This window comes from Chiloscyllium plagiosum, unplaced genomic scaffold (assembly GCF_037043375.1).
Source record: "Chiloscyllium plagiosum isolate Xiang-an unplaced genomic scaffold, Cpla_swu_hap1 HiC_scaffold_46, whole genome shotgun sequence".
In the NCBI taxonomy this organism is placed as follows: domain Eukaryota; kingdom Metazoa; phylum Chordata; class Chondrichthyes; order Orectolobiformes; family Hemiscylliidae; genus Chiloscyllium; species Chiloscyllium plagiosum.
The window spans coordinates 13551537-13576932 of record NW_028270184.1 but is presented as its reverse complement, the minus strand read 5'-3'; the positions used below and the strand labels follow the sequence as shown (position 1 = coordinate 13576932).

General features: G+C 53.5%; 1 pseudogene; it reads left to right on the top strand.

Annotated features, from left to right (window-relative positions):
- Window positions 1-3181: 3181 nt before the first annotated feature.
- LOC148136214 (uncharacterized) lies at window positions 3182-4068 on the top strand (annotated as a pseudogene).
- The last annotated feature ends 21328 nt before the right edge of the window (window positions 4069-25396 follow it).

Here is a 25396-nt window from a genome sequence, read left to right as displayed (position 1 = left end):
CACACGCACAACACACACACACCCACACACACACCCACACACCCACCCACCGACCCACCCACAGTGGCTCAGTGGGTTAGCACTGCTGCCTCACAGCACCAGGGTCCCAGGTTTGATTCCAGCCTCGGGCAACTGACAGTGTGGAGTTTGCATATTCTCCCCCTGTCTGCGTGGGTTTCCTCCGGGTGCTCCGGTTTCCACCCACATTCCAAAGATGTGCAGGTCAGGGTGGATTGGCCGTGCTAAATTGTCCATAGTGTTAGGTGTAGGGGAATGGGTCTGGGTGGGTTACTCTTCGGAGGGTTGGTGTGGACTGGTTGGGCCGAAGGGCCTGTTTCCACACTGTAGGGAATCGAGTCTAATCACACTCACCCAATCCAGTGACATGTGCAATATAAATTCAGCTGCATATGTTGTGCTTTAAACCTAATCAAAGTTTCTGCCACAGGGCACCAAACATGATAGGGAAATCACAGGAGTATCCGAGAATTGGAAAATTCCTAATTTGACACCCCTAACCAAAAAGGGAGGGAGGCATAACATAGTCCAAAAAAGACTGATTGGGCTTATTCTTGGAAAAGTATTGGAATCAATTATTAAAGAGCTGAATGTTTGGTAAGTCATAATCTAATCACATCACGCAGAGTCAGTGAGATCGATGCAGACTCGATTTGTTGAATGGCCACTTTCCGTGCTGTAGGGATTCCATGATGCAGGGTGACGCTCTCTTTGTGGGCGGCACGGTGGCACAGTGGTTAGCACTGCCGCCTCACAGCGGCAGAGACCCGGGTTCAATTCCCGCCTCAGGCGACTGTCTGTGTGGAGTTTGCACGTTCTCCCCGTGTCTGCGTGGGTTTCCTCCGGGTGGCTCCGGTTTCCTCCCACAGTCCCAAACATGTGCAGGTTAGGTGAATTGGCCATGCTAAATTGCCCAGAGTGCTAGGTGTAGGGGAATGGGTCTGGGTGGGTTGCTCTTCGGAGGGTCGGTGTGGGCTTGTTGGGCCGAAGGGCCTGTTTCCACGCTGTAAGTAATCGAATCTCACTTCAAATGCATTGTGTGTCATTTCCCACACCACCTTTAAATCACTGAGTGAGCTTTAGTGTGGTACAACTTTCCTTTCATAAGCTCACATTCACAATCGTGCGAAAACCTGTCTTGTTTTCAAAGCGGCAGGTACATTCCTGCTTTTCCTAGCCTCCCACATCCACTGTTTCACTTCCCAGTCAGTAGTTCTCAGACCTACTCTCTCTGTCTCTCTCTGACGGTACTTCCTACAAACAGGTTTGAAGTTTTCTCGCTCTTCTGCTCCACACACGCCTCCCATATCCAATGAGTATTATTTGCCCAGGTCCTTTGCTATTTCCTTATGTCCTTCCACCAACCTTTCTCATGTACCCCACTTGAGAAAGCTTTGTGTTCAGAAGGGGTTAACTGGACTTGCTTGTTCAGTGATTGCAATTAAAGTCAGTCCACGAGAGCATTAATTGTGTCACCGGAAGATTTAGCCTTTCCACAAAAAGACGCTCCCTTCTGCATCTTTTCCAATGCCTTCAGTGGAAACGTCACTCCTGGCACGTGTAGGAGGATCTCGGGTCCTTAGACTGGTTGGTTAGACTGAAATCCGAGACCAACAGATTGGAGCAATTCATCAGAGAGCTAAAAACTGAGAGCCACAGAGACCAGGATGAGAAAGAGAATATGGGTTGCAATCTGAAAGCAATAGACTTCATCACTTTGGGCTTGACCGTCTTTCTGCACATGACACGTGGATCGCAGTAGCTGAACAGAACTATTGGATTTTTCGGTTTAGTCAATGTAATTACTATCCCATCTTCACCGTTGCTGGGGTTCCTAGTAGGTCATCAAATCCCTACAGTGTAGAAACAGGTCATTCAGCCCAGCAAGTCCACACAGATCCTCCAAAACAGTATCCCACCCAGACCTATTCCCCTATTCCCACCCAGACCTATTCGGCATTGGACCGAAGGGCTTGTTTCCACACTGTAAGTAATCTACTCTAATCTAATAACTTCTCTGATGGAATCGTGTTCACAGAAAGCACTGACCACATTCATCGACTGTTCAAGAACGATTATTTATGGAAAATAAATGAACACCAGTCACAGGCAGAGCAGAAAGATCAATATTTAAGTCTACTAGCTGAAACACTAAACTGAAACCGACATGCCTGATAAAGAGTCAGGATTAGAGTGGTGCTGGAAAAGCACAACAGGTCAGGCAGCATCTGAGGAGCAGGAGAATCGACATTTGGGGCAAAAGCCCTTCATCAGGAATGGGCTTTTGCCCGAAATGTTGACTCTCCTGCTCCTCAGATGCTGCCTGACCTACTGTGCTTTTCCAGCACCATTCTTTTTGACTCTCATCTTCAGCATCTGCAGTACCCACTTTCTCCGAGCTGAAACATTAACGCCCGTTTCCAAGTTCTGCACAAAGACACAGGCAGAAGCAAACAAAAACAAAATACTGGTGTTATATGTGGAGGAAATTGGCAGGGAAACATGGCTCAGTGGTACCATTCCACGTCACTTGATGAAATGTTACTTTTCATTCCTGGATTTCCTGTTCCCTAATCATCGTTATGGATTCCTTCATTCTTTCACAGGGAAAATTGCTACACTCATTACAAAATCCTGTTCTTGCTGTTTCAAGTAGGCAGCTGATAGAAACTGGTGGGTGAATAAAAATATTTTGTGGAGTCTTCATTTACTTGACTATAGAGATAGAGAAACAGAAACTGTGCATTCAGGAGTCTCGAAACATCTGTCTCTCAGTTGTAAACCATTAAGCTGTTTACCAACATGCAAAACAATGTGCAACCATTGCTGGATGAATCTCACTCTCCCATATTTCAGGGCCATTTCAGCAATTCTATTTGCCGTCATTACTAGCTGTACTATTCCCATTTCAGTCCAAGTTCCATTATAAGCTAAAATACAGAAAATTGAGAAAGTGTCAGTTTTCCACTTCTAGATAACTAACTATATTTTAACCAGGGAGTAGAAAATGATGAATTTATGAAATTATGAATTCCATAATTACAGTGGCAACCTTTTCATGATCTAATCTCTCTCCAATTGATTTCAGCGCATCATTGAATGCAATGTTACAGTAACACGTCCTGCTTTAGAATCCACCTTCTTTGCAACAAACATAGTGACGATGGTGATCCTATCACGGGGAAAGTTTGGTCTCTCCAACTGTATTTCTCATTACCTGCCATGTCCGCATCAGATCTACTGGCCATTGTTCTCAACTTAATTTTGAGGCACATTCTAATTGCTCTTTCAGAATACAGGTGATTCTCTTTTGTGAAGCCCATCCGTGTGTGTAATATCCATGCTGTCCTACTGTATGCAGCTACAGACTGCTCTGTCTGGTTCACCGCTGGTTTCACCTTTGATAGATTTGTGGCTATTTGTTGTCAAAAGTTGAAATGTACATATTGTGTAGAGAAAACAGCGGCTATAGTTCTGGGAGCAGTCATTGTGCTGAGCTGTTCAAAGAACATCACCTGGTACTTCATGTATACAGGCAAGTATTGGCTGATGAATGTACCATGGTTTTGCGTGTTAACAGAGGATGTTCAGTATTCTTGGATCTGGGGAACAATTGAGTTTGTCCATCACATTCTAACTGCTGCCGTCCCATTTGTTATCATTTTGCTTCTCAATATTGTCACTGTGAAACATATTATAGTGACCAGCAGAGTCCGATGGAGACTGTTGACTCACAACAGTCGGGCGATTACAAGAGATCCTGAGATGGCGAGTCGGCGGAAATCCATCATTTTACTCTTTGTTATTTCAGTGAATTTCATTCTGCTGTGGGTAGTGTTCTTGCTGTATAGTATATGGCGACGCATGTGGCATGTGGGGTATCGGACCTTATGGCTCGATCGCTCTGCACGAGAATTGGGGTTCATGCTTCAGCTCTTGAGCTGCTGCACGAACACCTGCATTTATGTAGCGACGCAGATTAAATTCAGAGAACAGTTGAAGCACATGTTCAAATATCCCTTCATTGTCATGTGCCAGATCGTTCACTGATGAGTATACCTGGATCGCTGGCAATTGAGAGTGCCTTTTTGATTCCTATAAGAGGTTCAATCTCAGCAGTCTAAAGGCCTCTTGAGGAAGGTAGAGATAGAAAGAAGTCTCTGACTGTGGAGAAAGATCCGGAATGCAGCCTAGCATTATGGTGTCAGAGTGTCTGAGAGTCTAGTCACACGGGGATATGAATCCAGCCTGTGAGCAAGCCCAGATGGATGACTTGCTTGCATGCGTCTGTGAGTGAGTCAATGGGCTGGAACATGTTGACTGGGGATACCAGTCACTTATCACCGTGAGACAATGATATGAACTGGTGAAGAAGGCATACCAGATACTTACCTTCATTATCCAAGCCATGGATTTTAAGAGCAGTGAGGTTATTCTGGAAATGGACCAGAGGAGACTGAGAGGAGATATGACTGAGATGTTTAAAATTATAGAGATGTGGGTCGACAAAATAAAATTTTCACCTTGATGGAGGGTGACCAGGGTGCGTGGATTGGAGGGTAAGCGACAGGAATCATCTTATTTTACTATCTTCAGATAAAATAGCAATGTAATGTTTTTCCATTCCAAACTGCTGACCTGAACCTACATCAGTCCAAGGTGAGGCAATGCATGAGAAACTCAGCAGCTCTGACATCAACCGACCGTGGAGAGAGAAACAGCCAATGTGTCACTCTGTTAGGACTCTTCTTCAGAAAATCCTCAATGTTTGAAACATTAAATTCTACTTTCATCACTCTCCATTCAGTCAAAGTGGGCATGGGGCAGAACTTGTAGTCACTTAACAATCCTCATTTGTAGCAGATGTAAAGTGGATGGGGTGAAAAATGGAACAATATAGATTCCGCTTTTATGAGATTATGTTTGGGGAACTGAGCATAGAATATTGAATGGGAGCTTTGACATAGATTGGTTCAAACGATCCAGTGTTTAAGCTTCAGGATAGAATTATTTTTGCTCGACGTCTAATCAAATGCTCTCCCATATTTCATATTGAAATATGTAGTATGGACATTAGAAGCTGAATGTGGGCTTTTTGTCGATGTGTATTCTTCCTTTGAAAGGGTCAATTTTTCCATTTTTCAGTTTCAAACAGCAGGCCTCCATACGAACATGGTTTGAAACTGGAACGCTCAAACGTTTTCTTTTTGGAAAATGGCAGGGCGTTTGGATGCACACCATCCATCTGTTCCAACAAAACAGTAATGTGCTGGTTAGCAAGAATGGTTGGGACCAGTTGCCACAGTCATGGCTAATCCCGAAACGGCCATTTTCCTGTTCCTCGAATGCTGCCTGACCTGCTGTGCTTTTCTAGCACCACTCTAATCTAAACTCTGGTTTCCAGCAACTGCAGTCCTCACTTTTGCCTAATCTTATGGACCAGGCTCGATCCCCCACTTTGAAATGTTTTCAGAAGGTAACCCAAACCCTAACTTTTCTATTATTATTTGGGCAGATGTGAGGTGGATATTCCAGGAGTGACGCAGCTGGTCAAACCACTCGGCTTTAAGCAAAACAGAATTTATTTAAAATTACAGATGAAACACGAACAAATGAAAACAGAATTTAGAATAACTTATTTAATAGCCCAACTGACACAATATCGCAACTTAATGAAGCAGTTCCAATCCCTGCAACCCCCCCATAACACATCCCTTGACCAAGGTTAAATTCAAACACAGGGCCTTACAGGCAGGAGAGGATTCAGAGAGGAAGTTCAGGCACAACCTCTGTTGAAACATGGAACCTTTTTCCACTGTAGCTGCTTCTCTAGGTCACCAGCTAAAACTAAGCCAAGCTAGAAAAATAACCTGAACTGGGAGAACTGGCCACTCTCCTGCCATTGTTTTTAAGTAGACATTTCCAGACGTATTGGAACCTCTGCCTTTACGACCCCTCCTGAAAAAAAACAAGGGCACTATTACTTGTTAAAGGGGCAGCATTGTCACACTAATGAACATACAAAATATGCACATTATTTATTTCATGTGGCAGCTCCCACAGGACAACAACACTCCAGTTCTACCCAAGTGACATCTGGGTTCATATCTGGGTGGAACATATTGAATGGAGCCATTAACTAATGTGATGATGCTGTAGCTTTAAGGGGTGATTTTGTCCTGGTTTCTTATGTGAGAGAGTTTAATGAGAGGCGGTGAACAGTCTGCAGTAGCATGAACAGCCTGCGAGGACTTGGGTTTTTTTAAATGTTGGAACAGTAGAAGCAGCCTGGATGGGTGTGGCCAGGTCTCACAGACCAGGATATGTAGCGTTTCTAGTTTTTTGCTTTGATTAGCTTTTAGAATCAGCAGAGGCTGACGGAGACTTGAAGAAGGAGAAGCTATTTTCCCTTCTCTCAGTTACAGCTAGAAGCTCAGGTTTCTCTTCCTACTGAAGGCATTGGGTGAGTGAAAATCCATTTCTGAAATTGCCTTTTTCCAAGGGATGTTTCTGTATTGGAACAGTCAATTATTAATAGTTACTGGAACTATTACTCTGTTACATTTTCCACTAGAGTTGAATTATTCTAAGTTCTTTCTTTTACTGTGTTTTAACAAGCGTATTTAAATAAATTGTGTTTTGCCTTACATTGAGTAGTTTGACCAGTTGAATTGCATCTGGAACACGCCACTTTACATTTGCCTTTCAAATAAGAAAAAGTTAGGGTCTAGGCTACCTTCTTAAAATATTCTGAGGGGGTCTGGTCTGATCCATAATGCTAAATTTCGAATCAGCACAGAGAGAGAAGTTACCTCTGTGTATTGGTTCCTGAAGGTCCTGCAACTGAGTCTAAATTGAAACCAGACTCCCACAATCCACGCTCATCTGCCTTTATTACTCTGAGACAAAACTAGGGAGGTTGTCTGAGGAGATGGATGCAGCTTTCTAGAGGCTGGGATCATCCCATCTTCAGGTTTATACAAATCTAGCTCAGTGTGTCCATTCATCAAGCCAGGAATCCTTTTTGCCTTATCTACCACTTCCAGATAGTTGTATTTGTGAATCATCTCCATCCAGCTCCTGTTGTTTCTTTTCATACTTGGGAATAAAAACACATTACCTCACACTTCTCCACACTAAATTTCATCTGCCACATGTCAGCCCATTTTCCCAGCCTGATTATATTTCCTTAAATCCAGGGAACTGTCCTCCCTCATGTTTACAATGCTTGCGTCATCTAGAAACTTTGGAAGTGCATCTTAGACCTGATCGTGTGAATTTCATTGGCACCTTCTGGGAGCTTGTGAAAGAGGGAACTGACCACAATGCCAGAATTAGCTCAGAACATTTCTTCACTGTATACAGAGGCATGGTCAAATAGGGCTTCACTTGTACTTCCTCCAGTTTGTTCTCAGTCCCAGGTCAGCTGATATCAACACAATTGATGCATGTGGACACTCCTCACCAACACTTCTCAAAGTACCAACACCAGCCCCAATGAAACGCCACCGTAGACTTCTCCCTGATGTGAATACCAACCGTCCACCTCTGTCCTCTGATTTCTGACCCTTTAACGTTTTGTAACGAGGCTGTCACTGTCTGTTCAATTCCACGGGCATTCGAATTTTGCCCAAAGGCGTCTTGTGTGACATTTCATCCAACACCCTTCGAAATGTTATTAACACGTCATCCACATGAACTTCATCACCCCCTCACTGATATTCCGTGGGATGATCAACTAATTCCCTGGGAATAAGGAATAGAGGAGATCTTCCATCCCATCACGCACGTACCATCCAATTTCAGCCCATGTCCCGGTTTTCTGATGTCAATCCTGCAAATTAGTTCTGTCCATAAAACAATAAGGAATAGGAACAGGAGTAGGCCATCCAGTTGTTGAAGCCTGCTCTGCCATGCAGTAGGATCATGGCTGATCCAAAATTCGTCACGTATACTTTCCTGTGACACCCTCGTATCACAAGATTCCCCCAACTGTTTGTGAACCGTAAAATTTGACTCTATTTCCCTTTCAGGTCGCTGGTTACAGATCTTGACAACTTCCTGTGCTCAGAATGAAGGGTCGACACTTTAGGACTAAAACAGTTAGGAGTTTCTTCAGCCAGAGGGTGGAACCCAGTGCATTAGATGGCGTTGGAGGGCAAGTCACTGAGTGCTTTACGGCAGAGATAAGTAGGTTCTCGCGAGAGGAAGAGAGTGGGATGGGGATGTGGGACTTTGCCGGGGAACACTGAGAGTGGGGTCGAAGGATGTTGCTCAGGGAACAGTGAGGGTGGGGCTGAAGGATGTTGCTGGGGGAACAGTGAGGGTGGGGTTGAAGGATGTTGCTGGGGGAACAGTGAGGGTGGGGCTGAAGGATGTTGCTGGGGGAACAGTGAGGTTGTGGCTGAAGGATGTTGCTAGGGGAACAGTGAGGGTGCGGCTGAAGGATGTTGCTGGGGGAACAGTGAGTGTGGGGCTGAAGGATGTTGCTGGGGGAACAGTGAGGATGGGGCAGAAGGATGTTGCTAGGGGAACAGTGTGGGTGGGGCTGAAGGATGTTGCTGGGGGAACAGTGAGGGTGGGGCTGAAGGCTGTTGCTAGGGGACAGTGAGGGTGGGGCTAAAGGATGGTGCTGGGGGAACAGAGTGAGGGTGGGGCTGAAGGCTGATGCTAGGGGAACAGTGAGGGTGGGGCTGAAGGACGTTGCTGGGGGAACAGTGAGAGTGGGGCTGATGGAAGTTGCTAGGGGAACAGTGAGGGTGGGGCTGTAGGAAGTTGCTGGGGGAACAGAGAGAGTGGGTTGAAGGATGTTGCTGGGGGAACAGTGAGGTGGGGCTGGAGGATGTTGCTTGGGGAACAGTGGTGGTGGGGCTGAAGGATGTTGCTGGGGATCAGTGAGGATGGGGCTGAAGGATGTTGCTAGGGGGAACAGTGAGTGTGGGGCTGAAGGAAGTTGCTGGGGAACAGTGAGGATGGGGCTGAAGGATGTTGCTAGGGGGAACAGTGAGTGTGGGGCTGAAGGAAGTTGCTGGGGGAACAGTGAGAGTGGGGCTGAAGGATGTTGCTGGGGGAACAGTGAGGGTGGGCCAGAAGGATGTTGCTGGGGGAACAGTGAGGGCGGGGCTGATGGATGTTGCTAGGGGAACAGTGAGCGTGGGGCTGAAGGAAGTTGCTGGGGGAACAGTGAGGGTGGGACTGAAGGAAGTTGCTGGGGGAACAGTGAGAGTGGGACTGACGGATGTTGCTGGGGGATCAGTGAGGGTGGGGCTGTAGGCTGTTGCTGGGGGAACAGTGAGGGTGGGGTTGAAGGATGTTGCTGGGGGAACAGTGAGGGTGGGGCTGAAGGATGTTGCTGGGGGAACAGTGAGGGTGGGGCTGAAGGATGTTGCTGGGGAACAGTGAGGGTGAGGCTGAAGGATATTGCTGGGGGAACAGTGAGGTTGGGGCTGAAGGATGTTGCTAGGGGGACAGTGAGTGTGGGGCAGGAGGATGTTGCTGGGGGAACAGTGAAGGTTGGGGTTGAAGGATGTTGCTGGGGGAAAAGAGAGGGTGAAGCTGAAGGATGTTGCAAGGGGAACAGTGAGGGTGACGCTGAAGGATGTTGCTGGCGGAACAGTGAGGGTGGGGCTGAAGGATGTTGCTGGGGGAACAGTGAGGGTGGGGCTGAAGGATGCTGCTGTAGTAACAGTGAGGGTGAGGCTGAAGGATGTTGCTGGGGGAACAGTGAGGGTGAGGCTGAAGGATGTTGCTGGGGGAACAGTGAGGGTGAGGCTGAAGGATGTTGCTGGGGAAACAGTGAGGGTGAGGCTGAAGGATGTTGCTGGGGGAACAGTGAGGGTGGGGCTGAAGGATGTTGCTAGGGGAAACAGTGAGGGTGGGGCTGAAGGACGTTGCTAGGGGAACAATGAGGGTGGGGCTGAAGGATGTTGCTGGTGGAACAGTGAGGGTGGGGCTGAAGGTTGTTGCTGGGGGAACAGTGAGGGTGGGGCTGAAGGATGTTGCTGGGGGAACAGTGAGGGTGAGGCTGAAGGATGCTGCTGGGGGAACAGTGAGGGTGGGGCTGAAGGATGTTGCTGGGCGAACAGTGAGGGTGAGGCTGAAGGATGTTGCTCGGGGAACAGTGAGGGTGGGGCTGAAGGATGTTGCTAGGGGAACAGTGAGAGTGGGGCTGAAGGATGTTGCTGGGAGAACAGTGAGGGTGGGGCTGAAGGCTGTTACTGTGGGAACAGTGAGGGTGGGGCAGAAGGATGTTGCTGGGGGAACAGTGAGGGTGGGGTTGAAGGATGCTGCTGGGGGAACAGTGATGGTGGGGCTGAAGGATGTTGCTAGGGGAGCAGTGAGGGTGGGGCTGAAGGATGTTGCTAGGGGAAGAGTGAGAGTGGGGCTGAAGGATGTTGCTGGGGGAACAGTGAGGGTGGGGCTGATGGATGTTGTTACGGGAACAGTGAGGGTGGGGCAGAAGGATGTTGCCAGGGGAACAGTGAGGGTGGGGCTGATGGATGTTGCTGGGGGAACAGTGAGGGTGGGGATGAAGGATGTTGCTGGGGGAACAGTGAGGGTGGGTTTGAAGGCTGTTGCTAGGCGAACCGTGAGGGTGGGGCTGGAGGATGTTGCTGGGGGAACAGTGAGGGTGGGGCTGAAGGATGTTGCTGGGGGAACAGAGTGAAGGTGGGGCTGAAGGATGTTTCTAGGGGAACGGTGAGGGTGGAGCTGAAGGATGTTGCGAGGGGAACAGTGAGGGTGGGGCTGAAGGATGTTGCTGGGGGAACAGTGAGGGTCGGGCTGAAGGATGTTGCTGCGGGAACAGTGAAGGTGGGGCTGATGGCTGTTGCTACGGGAACAGTGAGGGTGGGGCTGAAAGATGTTGCTGGGGGAACAATTTGAAGGTAGGACTGCAGGCTGTTGCGTGGGGAACAGTGAGCGTTGGGCTGAAGGATGTTGCTGGGGGAACAGTGAGCGTTGGGCTGAAGGATGTTGCTGGTGGAACAGTGAGGGTGGGGCTGAAGGATGTTGCTGGGGGAACAGTGAGGTTGGGGCTGAAGGATGTTGCTGGGGGAACAGTGAGGGTGGGGCTGATGGCTGTTGCTTGGGGAACAGTGAAGGTGGGGCTGAAGGATGTTGCTGGGGGAACAGTGAGGGTGGAGCTGGAGCATGTTGCAGGGGGAACAGTGAGGGTGGGGCTGAAGGATGTTGCTGGGGGAACAGTGAGGGTGGGGCTGGAGGATGTTGCTGGGGGATCAGTGAGGGTGGGGCTGAGGTATGTTGCTGGGGGAACAGTGATGGTGAGGCTGAAGGATGTTGCTGGGGGAACAGTGAGGGTGAGGCTGAAGGATGTTGCTGGGGGAACAGTGAGGGTGAGGCTGAAGGATGTTGCTAGGGGAACAGTGAGGGTGGGGTTGAAGGATGTTGCTGGGGGAACAGTGAGGGTGGGGCTGAAGGATGTTGCTGGGGGAACAGTGAGGGTGGGGCTGAAGGATGTTGCTGGGGGAACAGTGAAGGTGGGGCTGAAGGATGTTGCTGGGGGATCAGTGAGTGTGGGGCTGAAGGATGTTGCTAGGGGAACAGTGAGGGTGGAACTGAAGGATGTTGCTGGGTGAACAGATTGCGGGTGGGGCTGAAAGCCGTTACTAGGGGAACAGTGAGGGTGGGCCTGAAGGATGTTGCTTGGGGAACAGTGTGGGTGGGGCAGAAGGATGTTGCTGGGGAACAGTGAGTGTGGGGCTGAAGGATGTTGCTGGGGGAACAGTGAGGGTGGGGCTGAAGTAAGTTGCTGGGGGACCAGTGAGGTTGGGGCTGAAGGATGTTGCTGGGGGAACAGTGAGGGTGAGGCTGAAGGATGTTGCTGGAGAAACACTGAGGGGGAGGCTGAAGGATGTTGCTGGAGAAACACTGAGGGTGAGGCTGAAGAATGTTGCTGGGGAACAGTGAGAGTGGGGCTGAAGGATGTTGCTGGGGGACCAGTGAGGGTGGGGCTGAAGGATGTTGCTGGGTGGACAATGAGTGTGGGGCTGCAGGATGTTGCTGGGGGAACAGTGAGGGTGGGGCTGAAGGATGTTGCTCAGGGAACAGTGAGAGTGAGGCTGAAGGATGTTGCTGGGGAAACAGTGAGGGTGGGGCTGAAGGATGTTGCTGGGGGAACAGTGAGGGTGGGGCTGATGGATGTTGCTAGGGGAACAGTGAGGGTGAGGCTGAAGGATGTTGCTGGGGTAACAGTGAGGGTGGGGCTGTTGGAAGTTGCTGGGGGAACAGTGAGAGTGGGACTGAAGGATGTTGCTGGGGGAACAGTGAGGGTGGGGCTGACGGATGTTGCTGGGGGAACAGTGAGGGTGAGGCTGAAGGATGTTGCTGGCGGAACAGTGAGGGTGGGGCTGAAGGATGTTGCTGGGGGAACAGTGAGGGTGGGGCTGAAGGATGTTGCTGGGGGAACAGTGAGGGTGGGGCTGAAGGATGTTGTTGGGGGAACAGTGAGGGTGGGGCTGAAGGATGTTGCTGGGGGAACAGTGAGTGTGGTGCTGAAGGATGTTGCTAGGGGAACAGTGAGGGTGGGGCTGAAGTAAGTTGCTGGGGGAACAGAGAGGGTGGGGCAGAAGGATGTTGCTGGGGAACAGTGAGTGTGGGGCTGAAGGATGTTGCTGGGGGAACAGTGAGGGTGGGGCTGAAGGATGTTGCCGGGGGAACAGTGAGGGTGGGGCTGAAGGATGTTGCTCAGGGAACAGTGAGAGTGAAGCTGATGGATGTTGCTGGGGGAACAGTGAGGGTGGGGCTGAAGGATGTTGCTGGGGGAACAGTGAGGGTGAGGCTGAAGGATGTTGCTGGGGGAACAGTGAGGGTGAGGCTGAAGGATGTTGGTAGGGGAACAGTGAGGGTGAGGCTGAAGGATGTTGCTGGGGGAACAGTGAGGGTGTGGCTGAACGATGTTGCTGGGGGAACAGTGAGGGTGAGGCTGAAGGATGTTACTGGGGGAGCAGTGAGGGTGAGGCTGAATGATGTTGCTGGGGGAACAGTGAGGGTGGGGCTGGAGGATGTTGCAGGGGGAACAGTGAGGGTGGGGCTGAAGGATGTTGCTGGGGGAACAGTGAGGGTGGGGCTGAAGGATGTTGCTGGGGGAACAGTGAGGTTGTGGCTGAAGGATGTTGCTAGGGGAACAGTGAGTGTGCGGCTGAAGGATGTTGCTGGGGGAACAGTTAGTGTGGGGCTGAAGGCTGTTGCTGGGGGAACAGTGAGGGTGGGGCTGAAGGATGTTGCTGGGGGAACAGTGAGGTTGGGGCAGAAGGATGTTGCTTGGGGAACAGTGTGGGTGGGGCTGAAGGATGTTGCTGGGGGAACAGTGAGGGTGGGGCTGAAGGATGTTGCTTGGGGAACAGTGAGTGTGGGGCTGAAAGATGTTGCTGGGGGAACAGTGAGAGTGGGGCTGAAGGATGTTGCTGGGGGAACAGTGAGAGTGGGGCTGAAGGATGTTGCTAGGGGAACACTGAGTGTGGGGCTGAAGGATGTTGCTGGGGAAACAGTGAGGGTGGGGCAGAATGATGTTGCTGGGGTACAGTGAGGGTGGGGCTGAACGAAGTTGCTGGGGGAACAGTGAGAGTGGGGGTTGAAGAATGTTGCTGGGGGAACAGTGAGGTTGGGCCTGAAGGATGTTGCTGGGGGAACAGTGAGGGTGAGGCTGAAGGATGTTGCTGGGGTAACAGTGAGGGTGAGGCTGAAGGATGTTGGTAGGGGAACAGTGAGGGTGAGGCTGAAGGATGTTGCTGGGGGAACAGTGAGGGTGAGGCTGAAGGATGTTACTGGGGGAACAGTGAGGGTGAGGCTGAATGATGTTGCTGGGGGAACAGTGAGGGTGGGGCTGAAGGATGTTGCAGGGGGAACAGTGAGGTGGGGCTGAAGGATGTTGCTGGGGGAACAGTGAGGGTGGGGCTGAAGGATGTTGCTGGGGGAACAGTGAGGTTGTGGCTGAAGGATGTTGCTAGGGGAACAGTGAGGGTGCGGCTGAAGGATGTTGCTGGGGGAACAGTTAGTGTGGGGCTGAAGGCTGTTGCTGGGGGAACAGTGAGGGTGGGGCTGAAGGATGTTGCTGGGGGAACAGTGAGGTTGGGGCAGAAGGATGTTGCTTGGGGAACAGTGTGGGTGGGGCTGAAGGATGTTGCTGGGGGAACAGTGAGGGTGGGGCTGAAGGATGTTGCTTGGGGAACAGTGAGTGTGGGGCTGAAAGATGTTGCTGGGGGAACAGTGAGAGTGGGGCTGAAGGATGTTGCTGGGGGAACAGTGAGAGTGGGGCTGAAGGATGTTGCTAGGGGAACACTGAGTGTGGGGCTGAAGGATGTTGCTGGGGAAACAGTGAGGGTGGGGCAGAATGATGTTGCTGGGGTACAGTGAGGGTGGGGCTGAACGAAGTTGCTGGGGGAACAGTGAGAGTGGGGGTTGAAGAATGTTGCTGGGGGAACAGTGAGGTTGGGCCTGAAGGATGTTGCTGGGGGAACAGTGAGGGTGAGGCTGAAGGATGTTGCTGGGGTAACAGTGAGGGTGGGGCTGAAGGATGATGCTGGGGGAACAGTGAGTGTGAGGCTGAAGGATGTTGCAAGGGGAACAGTGAGGGTGGGGCTGAAGGAAGTTGCTCAGGGAACAGTGAGGGTGAGGCTGAAGGATGTTGCAAGGGGAACAGTGAGGGTGGGGCTGAAGGAAGTTGCTCAGGGAACAGTGAGTGTGGGGCTGAAGGATGTTGCTGGGGGAACAGTGAGGGTGAGGCTGAAGGATGTTGCTGGGGGAACAGTGTGGGTGGGGCTGAAGGATGTTGCTGGGGGAACAGTGAGGGTGGGGCTGAATGATGTTGCTGGGGTAACAGTGAGGGTGAGGCTGAAGGATGTTGCTGGGGTAACAGTGAGGGTGGGGCTGAAGGATGATGCTGGGGGAACAGTGAGTGTGAGGCTGAAGGATGTTGCAAGGGGAACAGTGAGGGTGGGGCTGAAGGAAGTTGCTCAGGGAACAGTGAGGGTGAGGCTGAAGGATGTTGCAAGGGGAACAGTGAGGGTGGGGCTGAAGGAAGTTGCTCAGGGAACAGTGAGTGTGGGGCTGAAGGATGTTGCTGGGGGAACAGTGAGGGTGAGGCTGAAGGATGTTGCTGGGGGAACAGTGTGGGTGGGGCTGAAGGATGTTGCTGGGGGAACAGTGAGGGTGGGGCTGTAGGCTGTTGCTGGGGAAACAGTGAGGGTGGGGCTGAAGGATGTTGCTGGGGGAACAGTGAGGGTGAGGCAGTAGGATGTTGCTGGGCGAACAGTGAGGGTGAGGCTGAAGGATGTTGCTGGGGGAACAGTGAGGGTGGGGCAGAAGGATGTTGCTGGGGGAACAGTGAGGGTGAGGCAGAAGGATGTTGCTGGGCGAACAGTGAGGGTGAGGCTGAAGGATGTTGCTGGGGGAACAGTGAGGGTGAGGCTGAAGGATGTTGCTGGGTGAACAGTGAGAGTGAGGCTGAAGGATGTTGGTGGGGGAACAGTGAGGGTGGGGCTGAAGGATGTTGGTGGGGGAACAGTGAGGGTGGGGCTGAAGGCTGTTGCTGGGGGAACAGTGAGGGTGGGGCTGAAGGATGTTGCTGGGGGAACAGTGAGGGTGGGGCTGAAGGATGTTGCTGGGGAAACAGTGAGGGTGAGGCTGAAGGATGTTGCTGGGGGAACAGTGAGGGTGGGGCTGAAGGCTGTTGCTGGGGGAACAGTGAGGGTGAGGCTGAAGGATGTTGCTGGGGGAACAGTGAGGTTGGGGCAGAAGGATGTTGCTGGGGGAACAGTGAGGGTGGGGCTGATGGATGTTGCTGGGGGAACAGTGAGGGTGGGGCTGAAGGATGTTGCTTGGGGAACAGTATGGGTGGGGCAGAAGGATGTTGCTGGGGAACAGTGAGTGTGGTGCTGAAGGATGTTGCTAGGGGAACAGTGAGGGTGGGGCTGAAGTAAGTTGCTGGGGGAACAGAGAGGGTGGGGCTGAAGGATGTTGCTGGGGGAACAGTGAGGGTGAGGCTGAAGGATGTTGCTGGGGAACAGTGAGTGTGGGGCTGAAGGCTGTTGCTGGGGGAACAGTGAGGGTGGGGCTGAAGGATTTTGCTGGGGGAACAGTGAGGTTGGGGCAGAAGGATGTTGCTAGGGGAACAGTGAGGGTGGGGCTGAAGGATGTTGCTGGGGGAACAGTGAGGGTGGGGCTGAAGGATGTTGCTTGGGGAACAGTGAGTGTGGTGCTGAAGGATGTTGCTAGGGGAACAGTGAGGGTGAGGCTGAAGTAAGTTGCTGGGGAAACAATGAGAGTTGGGTGAATGATGTTGCAGGGGGAACAGTGAGGCTGGGGCTGAAGGATGTCGCTTGGGGAACAGTGAGGGTGGGGCTGAAGGATGTTGCTGGAGAAACACTGAGGGTGAGGCTGAAGGATGTTGCTGGGGGAACAGTGAGGGTGAGGCTGAAGGATTTTGCTGGGGGAACAGTGTGGGTGAGGCTGAAGGATGTTGCTGGGGGAACAGTGAGGGTGAGGCTGAAGGATGTTGCTGGGGGAACAGTGAGGGTGGGGCTGAAGGATGTTGCTGGGGGAACAGTGAGGGTGAGGCTGAAGGATTTTGCTAGGGGAACAGTGAGGGTGGGGCTGAAGGATGTTGCTGGGGGAACAGTGAGGGTGGGGCTGAAGGATGTTGCTGGGGGAACAGTGAGGGTGGGGCTGGAGGATGTTCCTGGGGGAACAGTGAGTGTGGGGCTGAAGGAAGTTGCTGGGGGAACAGTGAGAGTTGGGTGAAGGATGTTGCAGGGGTTACAGTGAGAGTTGGGTGAAGGATGTTGCAGGGGGAACAGTGAGGTTGGGGCAGAAGGATGTTGCTAGGGGAACAGTGAGGGTGGGGCTGAAGGATGTTGCTTGGGGAACAGTGTGGGTGGGGCAGAAGGATGTTGCTCGGGAACAGTGAGTGTGGGGCTGAAGGATGTTGCTAGGGGAACAGTGAAGGTGAGGCTGAAGGGTGTTGCTGGGGGAACAGTGAGTGTGGGGCTGAAGGATGTTGCTGGGGGAACAGTGAGGGTGGGGCTGAAGGATGTTGCTTGGGGAACAGTGAGGGTGGGGCTGAAGGATGTTGCTGGGGGAACAGTGAAGGTGAGGCTGAAGGATGTTGCTGGGGGAACAGTGAGAGTGGGGTTGAAGGATGTTGCTCAGGGAACAGTGAGAGTGAGGCTGATGGATGTTGCTGGGGGAACAGTGAGGTTGGGGCTGAAGGATGTTGCTGGGGGAACAGTGAGGGTGGGGCTGAAGGATGTTGCTGGGGGAACAGTGAGGGTGAGGCTGAAGGATGTTGCTAGGGGAACAGTGAGGGTGAGGCTGAAGGATGTTGCTGGGGGAATAGTAAGTGTGAGGCTGAAGGATGTTGCTGGGATAACAGTGAGGATGAGGCTGAAGGATGTTGCTGGGGGAACAGTGAGGGTGGGGCTGAAGGATGTTGCTGGGGGAACAGTGAGGGTGAGGCTGAAGGATGTTGCTGGGGGAACAGTGAGGGTGAGGCTGAAGGATGTTGCTGCGGGAATAGTGAGGTTGTGGCTGAAGGTTGTTGCTAGGGGAACAGTGAGGGTGGGGCTGAAGGATGTTGCTGGGGGAACAGTGAGTGTGGGGCTGAAGGCTGTTGCTGGGGGAACAGTGAGGGTGGGGCTGAAGGATGTTGCTGGGGGAACAGTGAGGGTGGGGCTGAAGGATGTTGCTGGGGGAACAGTGAGGGTGAGGCTGAAGGATGTTGCTGGGGGAACAGTGAGGGTGAGGCTGAAGGATGTTGCTGGGGGAACAGTGAGGGTGAGGCTGAAGGATGTTGCTGCGGGAACAGTGAGGTTGTGGCTGAAGGTTGTTGCTAGGGGAACAGTGAGGGTGGGGCTGAAGGATGTTGCTGGGGGAACAGTGAGTGTGGGGCTGAAGGCTGTTGCTGGGGGAACAGTGAGGGTGGGGCTGAAGGATGTTGCTGGGGGAACAGTGAGGGTGGGGCTGAAGGATGTTGCTGGGGGAACAGTGAGGGTGAGGCTGAAGGATGTTGCTGGGGGAACAGTGAGGGTGAGGCTGAAGGATGTTGCTGGGGGAACAGTGAGGGTGAGGCTGAAGGATGTTGCTGCGGGAATAGTGAGGTTGTGGCTGAAGGTTGTTGCTGGGGAAACAGTGAGGGTGGGGCTGAAGGATGTTGCTGGGGGAACAGTGAGGGTGAGGCTGAAGGATGTTGCTGGGGGAACAGTGAGTGTGGGGCTGAAGGCTGTTGCTGGGGGAACAGTGAGGGTGGGGCTGAAGGATGTTGCTGGGGGAACAGTGAGGTTGTGGCTGAAGGATGTTGCTAGGGGAACAGTGAGGGTGGACCTGAAGGATGTTGCTAGGGGAACAGTGTGGGTGGGGCGAAGGAAGTTGCTGGGGGGACAGTGAGTGTGGGGCTGAAGGATGTTGCTGGGGGAACAGTGAGGGTGGGGCTGAAGGATGTTGCTCAGGGAACAGTGAGAGTGAGGCTGAAGGATGTTGCTGGGGGAACAGTGAGGGTGAGGCTGAAGGATGTTGCTGCGGGAACAGTGAGGGTGGGGCTGAAGGATGTTGCTGGGGGAACAGTGAGGTTGTGACTGAAGGATGTTGCTGGGGGAACAGTGAGTGTGGGGCTGAAGGATGTTGCTAGGGGAACAGTGAGTGTGGGGCTGTAGGATGTTGCTGGGGGAACAGTGAGGGTGGGGCTGAAGGATGTTGCTGGGGGAACAGTGAGGTTGTGGCTGAAGGATGTTGCTAGGGGAACAGTGAGGGTGGGCCTGAAGGATGTTGCTGGGGGATCAGTGAGGGTGGGGCTGAAGGATGTTGCTGGGGGAACAGTGAGGTTGTGGCTGAAGGATGTTGCTAGGGGAACAGTGAGGGTGGTCCTGAAGGATGTTGCTAGGGGAACAGTGAGGTTGGGGCTGAAGGATGATGCCAGGGGGACAGTGAGTGTGGGGCTGAAGGATGTTGCTCCGGGAACAGTGAGAGTGAGGCTGATGGATGTTGCTGGGGGAACAGTGAGGGTGGGGCTGAAGGATGTTGCTAGGGGAACAGTGAGGTTGGGGCTCAAGGATGATGCTCAGGGAACAGTGAGTGTGAGGCTGATGGATGTTGCTGGGGGAGCAGTGAGGGTGGGGCTGAAGGATGTTGCTGGGGGAACAGTGAGTGTGGGGCCGAAGGATGTTACTAGGGGAACAGTGAGGGTGCGGCTGAAGGATGTTGCTGGGGTAACAGTGAGGGTGGGGTTGAAGGATGTTGCTGGGGGAACAGTGAGGGTGAGGCTGAAGGATGTTGCTGGGGTAACAGTGAGGGTGAGGCTGAAGGATGTTGCTGGGGTAACAGTGAGGGTGGGGCTGAAGGATGTTGCTGGGGGAACAGTGAGGATGAGGCTGAAGGATGTTGCTGGGGGAACAGTGAGGGTGGGGCTGAAGGATGTTGCTGCGGGAATAGTGAGGGTGAGGCTGAAGGATGTTGCTGGGTGAACAGTGAGGGTGGGTCTGAAGGATGTTGCTGGGGGAACAGTGAGGGTGGGGCTGAAGAATGTTGCTGGGGGAACAGTGAGGGTGAGGCTGAAGGATGTTGCTGGGGTAACAGTGAGGGTGGGGCTGAAGGATGTTGCTGGGGGAACAGTGAGGGTGGGGCTGAAGGTTGTTGCTAGGGGAACAGTGAGGGTGGGGCTGAAGGATGTTGCTGGGGGAACAGTGAGTGTGGGGCTGAAGGCTGTTGCTGGGGGAACAGTGAGGGTGGGGCTGAAGGATGTTGCTGGGGGAACAGTGAGGTTGGGGCAGAAGGATGTTGCTAGGGGAACAGTGAGGGTGGGGCTGAAGGAAGTTGCTGGGGGAACAGTGAGTGTGGGGCTGAAGGATGTTGCTGGGGGAACAGTGAGGGTGGGGCTGAAGGATGTTGCTGGGGGAACAGTGAGGTTGTGGCTGAAGGATGTTGCTAGGGGAACAGTGAGGGTGGGCCTGAAGGATGTTGCTAGGGGAACAGTGTGGGTGGGGCAGAACGATGTTGCTGGGGTACAGTGAGGGTGGGGCTGAAGGAAGTTGCTGGGGGAATAGTGAGAGTGGGGCTGAAGGATGTTGCTGGATAAAACAGTGAGGGTGGGGTTGAAGGATGTTGCTGGGGGAACAGTGAGGGTGGGGCTGAAGGATGTTGCTGGATAAAACAGTGATGGTGGGGCTGAAGGATGTTGCTGGGGAACAGTGAGTGTGGGGCTGAAGGAAGTCGCTGCGGGAACAGTGAGAGTGGGGCTGAAGGTTGTTGCTGGGGGAACAGTGAGGGTGGGGCTGAAGGATGTTGCTAGGGGGACAATGAGTGTGGGGCTGAAGGAAGTTGCTGGGGGAACAGTGAGAGTTGGGCTGAAGAATGTTGCTGGGGGAACAGTGAGGGTAAGGCTGAAGGATGTTGTTGGTGGAACAGTGAGGGTGGGGCTGAAGAATGTTGCTGGGGGAGCAGTGAGGGTGAGGCTGAAGGATGTTGCTGGGGGAACAGTGAGGGTGGGGCTGAAGAATGTTGCTGGGGGAACAGTGAGGGTGAGGCTGAAGGATGTAGCTGGGGGAACAGTGAGTGTTGGGCTGAAGAATGTTGCTGGGGGAACAGTGAGGGTGAGGCTGAAGGATGTTACTGGGGGAACAGTGAGGGTGAGGCTGATGGATGTTGCTAGGGGAACAGTGAGGGTGAGGCTGAAGGATGTTGCTGGGGGAACAGTGAGGGTCGGGCTGAAGGATGTTGCTGGGGGAACAGTGAGGGTGAGGCTGAAGGATGTTACTGGGGGAACAGTGAGGGTGAGGCTGATGGATGTTGCTAGGGGAACAGTGAGGGTGAGGCTGAAGGATGTTGCTGGGGGAACAGTGAGGGTGAGGCTGAAGGATGTTGTTGGGGGAACAGTGAGGGTGAGGCTGAAGGATGTTGCTGGGGAAACAGTGTGGATGGGGCTGAAGGATGTTGCTGGGGAAACAGTGAGGATGGGGCTGAAGGATGTTGCTGGGGGAACAGTGAGGGTGAGGCTGAAGGATGTTGCTGCGGGAACAGTGAGGGTGGGGCTGAAGGATGTTGCTGGGGAAACAGTGAGGGTGGGGCTGAAGGATGTTGCTGGAGAAACACTGAGGGTGAGGCTGAAGGATATTGCTGGGGAACAGTGAGGGTGAGCCTGAAGGATGTTGCTGGGGAAACAGTGAGGGTGGGGCTGAAGGATGTTGCTGGGGGAACAGTGAGGGTGGGGCTGAAGGATGTTGCTGGGGGAACAGTGAGGGTGAGGCTGAAGGATGTTGCTGGCGTAACAGTGAGGGTGAGGTGAAGGATGTTGCTGGGGGAACAGTGAGGGTGAGGCTGAAGGATGTTGCTGGGGTAACAGTGAGGGTGGGGCTGAAGGATGTTGCTGGGGGAACAGTGAGGGTGAGGCTGAAGGATGTTGCTGGGGGAACAGTGAGGGTGAGGCTGAAGGATGTTGCGGGGGGAACAGTGAGGGTGAGGCTGAAGGATGTTGCTGCGGGAACAGTGAGGGTGGGGCAGAAGGATGTTGCTGGGGGAACAGTGAGGGTGGGGCTGAAGGATGTTGCTGGGGGAACAGTGAGGGTGGGTCTGAAGGATGTTGCTGGGGGAACAGTGAGGGTGGGGCTGAAGAATGTTGCTGGGGGAACAGTGAGGGTGGGGCTGAAGGTTGTTGCTAGGGGAACAGTGAGGGTGGGGCTGAAGGATGTTGCTGGGGGAACAGTGAGTGTGGGGCTGAAGGCTGTTGCTGGGGGAACAGTGAGGGTGGGGCTGAAGGATGTTGCTGGGGGAACAGTGAGGCTGTGGCTGGAGGATGTTGCTTGGGGAACAGTGAGAGTGGGGCTGAAGGATGTTGCTGGGGGAACAGTGAGTGTGGGGCTGAAGGATGTTGCTGGGGGAACAGTGAGGTTGTGGCTGAAGGATGTTGCTCGGGGAACAGTGAGGGTCGGCCTGAAGGATGTTGCTAGGGGAACAGTGTGGGTGGGGCAGAACGATGTTGCTGGGGTACAGTGAGGGTGGGGCTGAAGGAAGTTGCTGGGGGAATAGTGAGAGTGGGGCTGAAGGATGTTGCTGGATAAAACAGTGAGGGTGGGGCTGAAGGATGTTGCTGGGGGAACAGTGAGTGTGGGGCTGAAGGCTGTTGCTGGGGGAACAGTGAGGGTGGGGCTGAAGGATGTTACTGGGGGAACAGTGAGGGTCGGGCTGAAGGATGTTGCTGGGGGAACAGTGAGGGTGAGGCTGAAGGATGTTGCTGGGGGAACAGTGAGGGTGAGGCTGATGGATGTTGCTAGGGGAACGGTGAGGGTGAGGCTGAAGGATGTTGCTGGGGGAACAGTGAGGGTGAGGCTGAAGGATGTTGTTGGGGGAACAGTGAGGGTGAGGCTGAAGGATGTTGCTGGGGAAACAGTGTGGATGGGGCTGAAGGATGTTGCTGGGGAAACAGTGAGGATGGGGCTGAAGGATGTTGCTGGGGGAACAGTGAGGGTGGGGCTGAAGGATGTTGCTGGGGAAACAGTGAGGGTGGGGCTGAAGGATGTTGCTGGAGAAACACTGAGGGTGAGGCTGAAGGATATTGCTGGGGAACAGTGAGTGTGGGGCCGAAGGAAGTTGCTGGGGGAATTGTGAGAGTGGGGCTGAAGGATGTTGCTGGGGGAACAGTGAGGGTGGGGCTGAAGGATGTTGCTGGGGGGACAGTGAGTGTGAGGCTGAAGGATGTTGCTAGGGGAACAGTGAGGGTGAGCCTGAAGGATGTTGCTGGGGAAACAGTGAGGGTGGGGCTGAAGGATGTTGCTGGGGGAACAGTGAGGGTGGGGCTGAAGGATGTTGCTGGGGGAACAGTGAGGGTGGGGCTGAAGGATGTTGCTGGGGGAACAGTGAGGGTGAGGCTGAAGGATGTTGCTGGCGTAACAGTGAGGGTGAGGCTGAAGGATGTTGCTGGGGGAACAGTGAGGGTGAGGCTGAAGGATGTTGCTGGGGTAACAGTGAGGGTGGGGCTGAAGGATGTTGCTGGGGGAACAGTGAGGGTGAGGCTGAAGGATGTTGCTGGGGGAACAGTGAGGGTGAGGCGGAAGGATGTTGCGGGGGGAACAGTGAGGGTGAGGCTGAAGGATGTTGCTGCGGGAACAGTGAGGGTGGGGCAGAAGGATGTTGCTGGGGGAACAGTGAGGGTGGGGCTGAAGGATGTTGCTGGGGGAACAGTGAGGGTGGGTCTGAAGGATGTTGCTGGGGGAACAGTGAGGGTGGGGCTGAAGAATGTTGCTGGGGGAACAGTGAGGGTGGGGCTGAAGGTTGTTGCTAGGGGAACAGTGAGGGTGGGGCTGAAGGATGTTGCTGGGGGAACAGTGAATGTGGGGCTGAAGGCTGTTGCTGGGGGAACAGTGAGGGTGGGGCTGAAGGATGTTGCTGGGGGAACAGTGAGGCTGTGGCTGGAGGATGTTGCTTGGGGAACAGTGAGAGTGGGGCTGAAGGATGTTGCTGGGGGAACAGTGAGTGTGGGGCTGAAGGATGTTGCTGGGGGAACAGTGAGGTTGTGGCTGAAGGATGTTGCTCGGGGAACAGTGAGGGTGGGCCTGAAGGATGTTGCTAGGGGAACAGTGTGGGTGGGGCAGAACGATGTTGCTGGGGTACAGTGAGGGTGGGGCTGAAGGAAGTTGCTGGGGGAATAGTGAGAGTGGGGCTGAAGGATGTTGCTGGATAAAACAGTGAGGGTGGGGTTGAAGGATGTTGCTGGGGGAACAGTGAGGGTGGGGCTGAAGGATGTTGCTGGATAAAACAGTGAGGGTGGGGCTGAAGGATGTTGCTGGAGAAACACTGAGGGTGAGGCTGAAGGATGTTGCTGGGGAACAGTGAGTGTGGGGCTGAAGGAAGTTGCTGGGGGAACAGTGAGAGTGGGGCTGAAGGATGTTGCTGGGGGAACAGTGAGGGTGGGGCTGAAGGATGTTGCTAGGGGGACAATGAGTGTGGGGCTGAAGGAAGTTGCTGGGGGAACAGTGAGAGTTGGGCTGAAGAATGTTGCTGGGGGAACAGTGAGGGTAAGGCTGAAGGATGTTGTTGGTGGAACAGTGAGGGTGGGGCTGAAGAATGTTGCTGGGGGAACAGTGTGGGTGAGGCTGAAGGATGTTGCTGGGGGAACAGTGAGGGTGGGGCAGAAGAATGTTGCTGGGGGAACAGTGAGGGTGAGGCTGAAGGATGTTGCTGGGGGAACAGTGAGTGTTGGGCTGAAGAATGTTGCTGGGGGAACAGTGAGGGTGAGGCTGAAGGATGTTGCTGGGGGAACAGTGAGGGTCGGGCTGAAGGATGTTGCTGGGGGAACAGTGAGGGTGAGGCTGAAGGATGTTGCTGGGGGAACAGTGAGGGTGAGGCTGATGGATGTTGCTAGGGGAACAGTGAGGGTGAGGCTGAAGGATGTTGCTGGGGGAACAGTGAGGGTGAGGCTGAAGGATGTTGTTGGGGGAACAGTGAGGGTGAGGCTGAAGGATGTTGCTGGGGAAACAGTGAGGATGGGGCTGAAGGATGTTGCTGGGGAAACAGTGAGGATGGGGCTGAAGGATGTTGCTGGGGGAACAGTGAGGGTGAGGCTGAAGGATGTTGCTGCGGGAACAGTGAGGGTGGGGCTGAAGGATGTTGCTGGGGAAACAGTGAGGGTGGGGCTGAAGGATGTTGCTGGAGAAACACTGAGGGTGAGGCTGAAGGATATTGCTGGGGAACAGTGAGTGTGGGGCCGAAGGAAGTTGCTGGGGGAATAGTGAGAGTGGGGCTGAAGGATGTTGCTGGGGGAACAGTGAGGGTGGGGCTGAAGGATGTTGCTGGGGGGACAGTGAGTGTGAGGCTGAAGGATGTTGCTAGGGGAACAGTGAGGGTGAGCCTGAAGGATGTTGCTGGGGAAACAGTGAGGGTGGGGCTGATGGATGTTGCTGGGGGAACAGTGAGGGTGGGGCTGAAGGATGTTGCTGGGTGAACAGTGAGGGTGAGGCTGAAGGATGTTGCTGGGGGAATAGTGAGGGTGAGGCTGAAGGATGTTGCTGGGGAAACAGTGAGGGTGGGGCTGAATGATGTTGCTGGGGGAACAGTGAGGGTGGGGCTGAAGGATGTTGCTAGGGGAACAGTGAAGGTGGGGCTGTAGGATGTTGCTAGGGGAACAGTGAGTGTGGGGCTGAAGGATGTTGCTAGGGGAACAGTGAGGGTGAGGCTGAAGGAAGTTGCTGGGGGAACAGTGAGTGTGGGGCTGAAGAACGTTGCTGGGGGAACAGTGAGGATGGGGTTGAAGGATGTTGCTGGGGGAACAGTGAGGGTGGGGCTGATGGATGTTGCTAAGGGAACAGTGAGGGTGGGGCTGAAGGAAGTTGCTCAGGGAACAGTGAGGGTGGGGCTGATGGATGTTGCTGGGGGAACAGTG